This window comes from Porites lutea, chromosome 4 (assembly GCF_958299795.1).
Source record: "Porites lutea chromosome 4, jaPorLute2.1, whole genome shotgun sequence".
Classification (NCBI taxonomy): Eukaryota; Metazoa; Cnidaria; class Anthozoa; order Scleractinia; family Poritidae; genus Porites; species Porites lutea.
This window is the reverse complement of record NC_133204.1, coordinates 20,489,246-20,500,049: the sequence shown is the minus strand read 5'-3', so window position 1 is coordinate 20,500,049 and position 10,804 is coordinate 20,489,246. Positions and strand designations below refer to the sequence as shown.

At 40.1% G+C, this 10,804-nt stretch overlaps 1 pseudogene; it reads right to left on the bottom strand.

Annotated features, from left to right (window-relative positions):
* Nucleotides 1-3,687: 3,687 nt before the first annotated feature.
* LOC140932873 (uncharacterized) lies at nucleotides 3,688-4,437 on the bottom strand (annotated as a pseudogene).
* Nucleotides 4,438-10,804: the final 6,367 nt, after the last annotated feature.

Genomic DNA, 10,804 nt, shown 5'->3' with positions numbered 1-10,804 from the left:
AACCTAAATAGCCTAAATCTGTAGCGACTACCATTTATATATTAAAAGGAACAGCCTGTCTAGGATAACTTTGTAAAACCCAGGTTGTTAGTCTCTTGGTTTTACTTTAAGACAAAGGCAATGCAAAGGACACTTAGGTGCTGCATTAAAGAGGAATGTAAGACACAATTATCGACCGTCAATCTTGCTCCCCTCTTGAATACATAATAGGGCAGCATAATAATGTTTGGCACATTCACTCAAATATTTTCTAGCTAGATTTAAACTCTGCTGCATTACATCTTCACGAATTGTTCTTAGTTCCTGCCTCAGTGTGGTCAGTAGGTCTATTCGCAGTGGAGTTGCTTGCCTTTTTTTGCTTACAAAACCAGATTGGGTTGCTGTTTGGGGTCAATAGTGAAATGCACAAAGGCACAGTCAGGATGATGTACAACTTTCAGATTGCCCCTGTCATCAGGCTGTTCTCGAATTCCAAAATTAATCCATGTGATTTCTTTGACCTTAAATTTCTCGTGCTGTAAATCTTCATTTTCACTGATGTATTTTGACTTTAAAAATGACTTGTGGTCCTTTATCATGTTGAGACTTACCCAATAGACCTTAATGCTTGATAAACTGCCAGTGACTAGAATGGTTTCTAAGTCTTGAGGTGTTTCAATTTTCTCTTGGACGTTAAAAACGTTTTGAATGTTTCCAAAATATCCATTGCAAACACTATACGAGTGACCCTCCAACAAAAATTTTAAGTCTGTTCATTGGACATCTCCTCTTGTGACCAGGTAGTCCACATAAACAATAGAAAGTTTTGCTTAAACTGGGCCAGGGAATTGTCACACCACACTATAAGATGGTCATACCTGTCTCGGCCTTGCTCCGTCTGTATGACTTCCTGGTTTGCACAGTTTATGCCCATTAGGCTTGTTTTGAGCTTTTTTGAGTAATACCAGTCTTGAGAAGACACCTTTTGTGTAGGTAGGCTTTTGTGAAAATCCATGTGCAAAATAACCGTTTTTCGAGGCCATTTTTGTCCATGCAAAGGGGCCTGACTACGTGAGGCTTTACACAGCACGTAGTTTACTTAAAACTTATCTCAGTTATTTGCAGCTAGTGGCTCAATATTCCAAAAAGACACTACGGGTATCACCTATGTTTGCACGGATGTGCGCATGCAGGTCTGTTGACCTTACATGACCTTACATTAGAGCCAAGAGTCACATTTGTGGCAAACAGCAAATGTGAATTTTTACCACATGACCAAGTGTTCCCTGTTGTTGAGAAATTCTCAATTTCAATCTGACATAAGCCCTTTTCCGTAAAGGTGACTTTAAAAATCTCTGTTCAGTCTGCCATGGTTCACGGTTTCCTGTACTTTTTTGAACTGAATTATGTTTTAGTGAATCCTTTTTGGGTACAGTGCTGAGACTTCTGTCCGAATCAAAATAGATGCAGTTATGAAAACAAAATTTTAAACTTAAAAATGTTAAACGGGAACTCCCGGGTAAAAATGACCTTTTTCTTAATGATTGGCCTACATTTGTTGTATCAATTTTTTATTACTAAGTTAAGTGATTGTTCGTTAGAACAAAGTTATTTCACCCGAGAGCAGAGTCAAAAATGCAAATAGCATTCTGCCTTCTGGAAAATTGTTCACCTGCTCAGAAATGGGTCAGCATTTTAATTTGTGACGTCAGAACGTCAAGCGTAATCCGATATTTACGCGGCTTCCAGTTGTGTACAACATTTTGCTTCGTCTGCCTTGGGAGTTTTTCTTTCCTTTATCACTCTTGTAATGTCAAATTCTGGGTCAGAATCCGAGTTCTCCGATGAAGAACAAGGAGCTCAAACGTTTTCTATCCAGCCGTATCAGTTTGAACCGCAGGTCAACACGGATGAGAGGGATATCAACACTGAAAGTCTTTCTGGCAACGAGTCCATGGAAGGCAGCGAAGAGTTGAATCCAAGACTAAAAAATTCCGACTTGTATGTGCTGTGCTCTTTGCTTCATTGTAATTCTTTTACCAATCTGCGAAATAAACTGTTGTTTGGCCCAGATGTCGTGTTCATAATTGTTTCTTTTTCTTTTTTTTTTCGTTTTGAGAGCCTTGAGTACGTAAACATTATCAAGCGGCCGACAAATTGCTTAGTGTTCGTATTTTTCAATATGTCTTCCGAATTACGTGCTGTGGACATGAAAGCTGTTCAAAATCTAGCATAAATTCCCTCCTCCCCCCGCAGCTGGACTTTTCAAGTAGAAGGGAAGGATTTTGAACAATTTTCTTGGCACGTCGCTTAGTTTTATATAAGCTAACACTAGCACGGTTGCAAACAAAAAGAACTGCATTTTTGTAAAAATGTTGATCTTCACTACACGTAGGTTCTTTAAGTCAACAGGCGGCCGGTGGTTCTGCCTAACCTATTTCAGGAGAGAATTTTTTTTTACATGTTTAACTATCTAGATTTGCCAGTGTCCTCACTTTGTTTACTAGCTTGTATAAACAGTTTTCTTCAACGCAAACAAATATTTTGCTTCAACATATTTTATCTACATGTAATATAAAAAAAAAAGTTAGTAACATCTAAATCTTACAAAACCTTACATTGTTGTCTTAAATCAGCTCTCAATTGCTGGTGTTTATCCGGCTTCTTAAGCTGTACCTCATGTTAAATGAAGAGCAATTCAGTTTTTGTTTCCCATCTATGATTTAGGTACTCATGTGATAATTGCCAGATTATGGGGAGAGCGGAGGCATGCATATGCTGCCAAGAAATAGAGCAGGTTAAAAATAAGCTTAATGAAGCAGTTACTAGTGGTGAATGTGAGGAAGAGCCAACATGCATCACGCAGCTTTCAGGGTTCCATCCAGTGTGTATAAATAGATGGATCCTGCAGACTGCATGGTATCAATATAAGCACTAATACAAAGAATCTTTTGATGGGCCTGAAGACGAACTTTACAGGCACATAGCATACAGACATTTGGCCCGATGGTGCTGGGGAATCCTGGGCAAGGAAATTAGGGTTGTGCTTCCTTCATGTGCTGTCATGTGTATTAGGAACTTCTATCCTCCACCTGGGCCCGAGGGGGAGTTCGTCTTTACAGGGTTTAAATATGCAGATGAGTGACATGACTTGAAACTGACATCAGGCTGCCAGTGTAAATGAGAAACCGTAAGCCACTTATGATGCATAATATACAACTAAAAAGAGGGCATTATAAATGATTTAGTTACATTTTGTGAGCTAAATTTTTAAGCCTTTAGGTTTTGTATTCTCACTTGAGACCATGTTATGTTCAAAAGTCCTATACACATGCATCCATGTGCATGTCTACATAGCTTATGAAAACGCAAATTTTCTTGAGAACATCAAGAACATGGTATGAATTTGGAAAACAAAACTTACTAGCTAAAAAGGTCTATTCCTCATTATTTGCAGTCAAAAAACCCTCACAACTGATGAACTGTTCTTGTCATGTGGGTTTCAGTTTTTTACACGCAATTGGAGTAAAAAGACGTGGGGGTGTTTGAGTTTCTTATTGTCATGTTTGGAAAAAATTTCAGTGTTACTGTGATTGACTGTTACAAATAGGAAACCTCCAGAAAATGTGTCAAAGGCTCACTATTAAGTCATCTATTAAATCTTGACCGATGTTGGCGTATTCCATCTGATTTAGTAGGTGCTGGTTCTCAGGCAATGTTACTTGGTAGGTGTGGATAGAGTGACTGTGCGGCTGCATTCCCCTGCTCAACAGGACTGAGCACCTCTGAAAGTAGGTCTGACAAGAACTGATATGATTTCTTCTCATTAATTGGTTTGACAACCCATCTTTTATTTGCTTTTGGGAAGCAAAGCTTGTATCAAGCCTCACCTGCCCGTTCACCTGACTTTCTCACAGCTTGATTATGGCCAGTGTTAGCATTGTTGTCTAGAGCCGCTAGCTGGGTCCTAGCTACCATGCCCTGGTAAGAATAATGCTCGCATCTGGAGGCTGACTTCAGCATCATTGAATGGTACACCTCAATTTTACCAGTGTGACAGAAGTCAGTTAGTTTAGCCAGATCTTTAACAAACTATTTATTTAGTACCACTTCCTGTAAAGCTATGTGAGCTTGTGAGCCTGGCTTAAGCCAACAAATTTTCTTAGCTTCAGAGGAAGAGATACGTCGGTGGCAACACTGATGGAAGAGCGTGTTGCCTAACTACTTCTGCTTGTTGACTACATGATCTAAAACAGACTTCCACTTTTAACGCAGAAGCTGCACATTCCCATCGCAGGTTGCCGCGCACCACCAGAGGTGATTGGAAACGGATTGTATCCATGGGGCCAGTTCCTCACAGCCCTTTTGTTTGGCTTTGTTTGTAAGTTTCTTGACCACCCACTTGGAGAGATGCCAAACATCATACTGGTGGTTGATGTGTGGGAAGTCCTTCTTCATGCTGCTGCTGATGGAAACGTGGCGGTCTGTAGCAATCCTGTCAATTGTGATCCCCTTTTCCTCCAAGTCTTGAAGGCAGTGAGAAAAGCCCTCTTTCTCCATGGCATTTGATGAGCTGACTTTGAGACCTGGACAACATTGAATGCAACCACATCTGCAGAGTCCTCATCCATTAAAGTGTAGGTGCCATATTTGGCACAGTGGCCAGGGCTGTCACACCTGCCATCACCATCGAGATTTACAACTTCTTTGGAAGTCAGTCTGTCGACCTGCCGTTGACTCTCTGCTTCCCATGCCCCGTTCACCACAGGGAACAGGTATTTACGCAAAGTGTCATAAAAGACACTTTCACTGAAAAATTGTAGGTTAAAACATGATGCCAGACGACTTATGGCAGCAAATTTATTACCTGTAAAAAGAATGGATGATGCCAGTTATAAATTTCCTAGAGGTTTCCTTTTTGCCACAGGTTGTGACTCCCATGTCATTTTACACCCACTCTGGCACACAACCTCTACAGATAACATGCTTCCAACAGTTTTCCTCTTCTGTTCAATGACAACATCACCGCATTCCTGGCATCTATTAAATAAATTATTTAGATTTGAATTAAACACTACAGATTTTTATTCATTGCTGGGGGTTTCTGGGAACTCATCTTCTGATTCTTCATCATCATCATCATCTTCATCATGATCGCCATGGTGTTTTCCTTTAGGGGGAAATTTCCAGTGGGGATCTACAATCTTGGACAAAACTGTTGAGAAAATTGTATACTTGGACAGCATTTTTCTAAACATCGTAGCTGTACCGGTTCTTCCCTCTCCCCCTTCCCCTGAAAGCAATGTTGTTGTGTATTCAAAAGAAAGCCTGATCCCTGGGCATTTGTGGGAAGCAACATTGAATTGGGGGAAGGGGTTTTCTTTCCGCAAAGGCGTCGTTTTGGAAATAGTTTTGTTGCGTAGGAAAGTGGACATGATGGGGAAAACTTTCTCAAGTAGTTTTGTCCGGGATTGTATTTGACTGGGAAAGGCGATTTGCAGCCTTTAACGCAGCCAAATAAGCCTGTTCTTTATAAATGTAGTACATTTCAAAGAAAAGTAGATAATGAATACAAAATGAGCGAAAACAGAGGCGTTTATGACAAGAAAATCAATTGGTATGTCTTACTTAATTGGAGTGGTCAGTCAAGAACGTTTGTGAAATTCATTTTCCATGCATGGTTTTTACGCGCGCTTTGAGTGAAGAGCAGCGGGAATACATTGCGCTTTTCGAGGACGAAAAGGACGTTTTCGTCAAGCAGATTAGGCAGAAAACGGGAATTTCACCTACTACGATTCGATCAACAAATAACACATAAAACTTTTGCTGAATTTTCAGAGCGCGTGCCCCAACAACTTTGAACAATTTTCCCATCGCCAAAGTAGTCAGTGGGCAAGCACTTGAAATGAATAAAAGCATTAGATGGAGGGAGGATTAAATATTTACAAAAGCTGCATTTTTACTTTTCACATTTGAATGCTGACTTTTGAAATTGTAGCGATATCCAGTCCAAAGAAACACACTATGAAATCTAGAAATGTCACGCGCGATAACATGACAAGATGTACTATCGCGTGACCTGTAAAAGTGCACGTTTTGTCTTCGGTTTACATATGACTGGAAAAATTATGACCTAAATTGATAATTTGTAAACCAAGGCATGATAATAGTTGCCATAGTTGACTTCTAATCTTTTTCTCTCCACAATATCTGCAAGTCGGAACGATTAACAGGACATTTTTGAGGGGCTGCGAAGATTAGCAACGGCTAACAACGATTAACAGGGAAGTTTAATAAGAATCAGAAGGTCATTCTCTATTGAAAACGGAATGGTGTTAACTGTTTCAATGCTTTGTTAATCGTAATATTATTCTATCCATGGAATTATCATAAAAAGTTAACCGACTTTTAACAAGCAAAGTTTCTGTAACACCCATAGTTTAATCAATTATAAGCTTTGAGAAGCAATTTCCACGTGACGGGAAACGGTTCCATATCGGAGTGACTATTATGTCCCTAAATAAACACTATGAACTCCTTTTCTTGGAAGAGAACCGTCATACAAGTCTTGTTCAGACTCTTCTGAAAAAGATAAATTACTTTTCACATTTTCTGAGCCCTCCATTCCGGAACTACAGGAAAATATGTAACAATTAGCACGCGTTGTACGTCTATTGCAAAATCTAACTGTTTTAAAGAGGGTGCTGCAAAAAACGTATATGAGGTCGTGCTTTTCTTTGAGGAGATGGTCTGGCGTGAAACTTTGTACTCAAAACAGCTTCTGTAAAGTGCTTTTTATTAGCATGTTTTTGTTTTGTCCTTGCTAATATTCTTGCGAGAAAACGCGAATCACCCTGTACACAATCTTGGACAAAACTGTTGAGAAAATTGTATACTTGGACAGCATTTTTCTAAGCATCATAGCTGTATTGGTTCTTCCCTCTCCCCCTTCCCCTGAAAGCAATGTTGTTGTGTATTCAGAAGAAAGCCTGATCCCTGGGCGTTTGCGGGAAGCAACGTTGAATTGGGGGAAGGGGTTTTCTTTCCGCAAAGGCGTCGTTTTGGAAATAGTTTTGTTGCGTAGGAAAGTGGACATGACGGGGAAAACTTTCTCAAGTAGTTTTGTCCGGGATTGTAGGTCTTCGTCATCAACTTCATCATCTGTGTCACTGACATGACCATTGACGTTGTCATCATCATTTTGAAGCCTTGAGTCTTCTTTGTGCAATTGAGTGAAAGGGATGGTTCTAAAAAAGTTATCATCATAAGTAGGAAACACTGAACTGGGACATGCTGGCAAAGAATAAGTGTGATCCTTCAAAACTTTCCGTCGTACAGCATCTACACATGGTGGGACATACATGTAGGGCTCATTTTGTATAGGGGTGGGGGTAACATTAGCTTTGTTCTTTTTTGGTTTGGAATCCTCAGTTTGAACTGCTACACTTCTTAAGGTAACAGGCTGACAGTAACACTGAATGCCAATGTCATGCACTCTTGGTTCTGAGGAGCCTGTTTCTTCATTATTATCAAACTGGTCTTGATCTGAAGAGTCTACCAAGACATCCTCTGAAGAAGAGCTTGACTCATCATCACAGTCTGGGAAGTCAGCAGCTAAAAGTTCTTCCACGGCCTGATGGGATAAAGTTCAATACTTAACAGTACTTTCTACAAATATTTTTGGAACGTTCAATTGTCTGTTTTTATCGTATTAAATGTCGAAATAATGAAAGTGAAATTACAGACTCGACATACAAAACTGAGAGCAAGGATGAACTGAAGGATCTAACTTGAGGTAAGCACTAGGAAAAATGAGAAAAAATACAGTTCTTATTTACATCTAAAACAGGCACGATTTTTAGCGCACGTTGTATCTGCTACATGGCACAGTCGACTGGATAAAAGTCTCTTGATGTGAGGTGACATTCAATTTCCCTCAAGGTCATACAAGTTTTAAATTTTTTTTTGATAGGATTGTAGTCCTAAAAATTTAAACCTATTTCACTCTGGTTTAGGTGTACAAACTCTCTTTTTTCTTTCAAATGCCGTTGAATTAATTCTGCCTTATAGTGTTTTATACCGAACTTGTCAGTTTATCACTGAGTTCTAGATCTGCTAAAGGCAAAACAGGAACGTGAACTCTCAGAGGTCATCTAATTTGAACTGGGCCACAATCTCATAGCGTGCGCCAAGCAGGCAAATCGAACAAGACAAGATTTTTGATTTAAATGCACCTCAATATAACAATGCTAGTTCAAAGCCTAACGAAGACTAAGAATAGTTCTGCCAAAATCAGGATTGTGAACGGGCGTGTAATAGAAGAGGTGACCAGTGCTGTCACCAGACTAGTCAGCCAGTCAGCCATCCTAAAAATAACACAAGTAATATCACCTACTGAAAGCCCAGTTCTAGCGGCAGTGGAAGATGTAGCACCCCTAGTAGAATGACCCTTAAAGATGGTTGAGTCAATGCCTGAATTAGAAAGGAGATTTCTGATACATGTGGCTAAGGTTGTGGACCTGACTGGTTTGTGAGGTCTGATAGTAGCCAGGAAAAGTTTGTTAGGTTATCCAGGGTCTAAGTGTCTGAAGGCAGCCATGCACGCTTCATAGGCTCTAAGGCATTCATTCACAAGGACATAAAAGCTGGCATGGAAGGATACCTTCAGCGTAATTAAGTTAGTTTATTCAGGAAGGTTAAACTCAACACCCTTGGGGTGATAGTTCCCAGACCTGAGGTCATGGGCTACCAATTCAGAACCACGCTCTGTTGAAGTGAAAGTTGGAGGAGGGAAAGAGGGTGTGGCGACCCCTCCCTGCTGAGAATCTCTGTGCCCACTGGGAGTAACCAAGGGAAATCTACACTGAGTTCTAGTAAAAGAGGGTACCTTGGCTGAGTTTCCCATATAAATGCTACTAGACATCATTTCGGAATTCTGTTCCTTCTGATGGGACGGGCATTGACCTACTAGACTGAAGGGGGGAAAGGCATAGCCCCTTATTTGACACCAATCCAGAGTGAAAGCATCTGTCACTTCCACCTATGGAAGGATTGTAGGATTACTTTTAAGATAGCCCACGAGATCTGAGCGAACCTGTAATAGTGTTTGAGGGGGTCTTCTCACTCTAGTAAGCTGGTCATTCACTGCGTGAAACAAGCCAAATTTCTAGTATTGTTATTTAGGCCATTTCATACAACCAGACCTGTATGCCAAATTCAGTATTCATTCGTCTCATCCTCGTTTGAAGGCCCATATTTGCTCAATGGAAATTCTGAGAAATAAACTTTGAACATAAATCAGGAACAATATAAATGGTAAGTTATGACACTAATTTTGTCAAAGAAATCGAAAACAAATGTGCCACAAAATGGTTGAAAAGACCACTAAAGGATGTTTCATCAATCACCACTCAAGCCTTGATTTTGTTTTTGAGCTCTCCCACAATGGGTTGAATGCAGCCTTTCTGACATGCAGGCGTTTTTCCTTCACTGGAGGATGCAAGGCGATAAAGAAAAGGACACTTGTTAAAACCAAAATTGAGCAGTGAAGCAGCAAACTTGTGGTTCCAGTAATACTTGCAAAGCCATCCAGCCAGGGGCAAATACCTTCCGGCACGATTTCATCCATCAGAAGGGTTTTTATGCCAAGGAAAGACACCAATAGGGAAAGTGATTCAGTAAACCAAATAACTGCACTTAGAATAATAAAACTGACCTGCAAAAGCCCGATCAAAGACTTCTCTCTACTCACTAAGACGTGATAGCAGAAAAATGTCGGGAAAATATGGGAAATAAACAATGCTGCCGTAAGAGAATGACCATGTGCTGTCCTTGGCATTACTACAGTTACAATGCCATCGTTGAGTAACACGTGAGTATATACAATTTAACCTCAAGTTTTAACAGTTCTACCAACTTGTTACTACAACAATTATGTTCATCCCAAAGTAATCGGAGTAATTCTCTGATACTATTCTGCAGTATCATTACTTCCATAACAGCATTATGAACACAACGGCCAGCTGGAAAGTTCTTTGCCCTCACAAGTGGAAAGGTGGGAGAAATAAACAAGATGTGCCTGGTCAAATTTGTTGTGTAATTGGTCACGTGTTACTTAAGACAACTGCTTAAGAGCTGCGTGTATCGATCAATGCTGTCAAGGACATTTCCGGTCATGACTGCAGAATACTCGAGAACATACCATCAGCTAATATTACATTGCACTGTGAACATAATTTAGGAATAGGTGCTGAGCTTTGCTTCATGGTTTTTGCATTGGCATCCAGTAAACACTCTTCTAGAAATCAAACAGTTTTTTAATAGTATATATAGGTATGCCAAACACATTGCTAATCATCTGGCAAAAAATGAATGTCTGAACAAAAATATACTGCCTGAATTCCCTTCTTGATCTGTGGAGACCTACTTCAAGTACAGACAATTCACCAGTGCTTTCCTTGCACATATGAGGAGAATGCACCGTTAAGTCGGAAACAAGTGACCTAGAAAATAGCATGGATAAGTGGTGATCGCACATTTTAAGTTGCACGAAGCACTGGATGTTGAGGCTCCCAGAATGATCCTGGTCCACCCACTGTTTGTTGTTATTTCACCATGTAGTCCTGAACTGTTGTTTACACTATTCAGTAGGATGTATATGTCTGTAAAGCGTGACCCTTTCAACCTGCAGTTCAAGTTTCTTGTCTGCAAATGTTCTTTAAAGTTCCCAACCCATAACCCTTTCTATGGAAGCAAACAACTGAACCAGAATATTTGTGGGGAAAAGGGATAAGGGATGAAGTACTCTAAAAGAGGAAAGCAGGTC